The sequence below is a fragment of the Penaeus monodon genome, chromosome 15 (genome assembly GCF_015228065.2).
Source record: "Penaeus monodon isolate SGIC_2016 chromosome 15, NSTDA_Pmon_1, whole genome shotgun sequence".
Lineage (NCBI taxonomy): Eukaryota > Metazoa > Arthropoda > Malacostraca > Decapoda > Penaeidae > Penaeus > Penaeus monodon.
This window is the reverse complement of record NC_051400.1, coordinates 40447734-40448529: the sequence shown is the minus strand read 5'-3', so window position 1 is coordinate 40448529 and position 796 is coordinate 40447734.

The following is a 796-nucleotide window of genomic DNA, read 5'->3' as shown; positions in this document are numbered from 1 at the left end:
CGATAATTGATGATCTTGAATAGATAGTAGATGTGTAGTAGAATTATTAAGCATTAAGACAAGAGTAGGCGGTTACAGATAAATAAGGGTGGAGATCGAACAGCATAGAGTTACTAACATAAGGAGTGTAATCGGGATAAACACGAAAGAGAGAATAAACAACAGCGAATGAAACCATGGCCCACACATCACCAGAAAGAAACAAAAATCAAACTGGTTACATAAAGTATATCATAAGTAAAGGGTACCCAGTAGTTCCCCCGCCCGTGTACATTTCTTCATGAATGTTAATCCTTTGCATTACCTGAAGATGTTGCAATAATATTTCGTTTCTAATCAGTCAAAAATGTGGAAAGACTTATCAGAGAATGATATTTGATAACAAGTTGTAGAGTAATAAGTTATAATTTAATAATGTAATTACTATACTATCATCACCACTGATAATGAACGATGGTAAAATGTATGATGAGACAATGTAATAAATCCGTATATAAATATAATGATATATGATAATAAAATATAGTAAAGAATGTGATAACTATTGATAATATCTCATGAGACAATGATATAATATTCAAGTCGCGTTGCATGCTGAGCTGATTTAAATTTCTGACTGACGTCCACCCATCAAAAAAATAAATAAATAGTAATAAACTATCTTATTTCTAACTTAACAACGATAGGAGCGAAGTGGTGGAAGAGTGCTGTGAATTGTTGGTATTGATATCCTGCAAGGATCATTGAAAGGCCTATATTCAATGTATTAAGTCAGGATATGGTGATGTGAACAGTA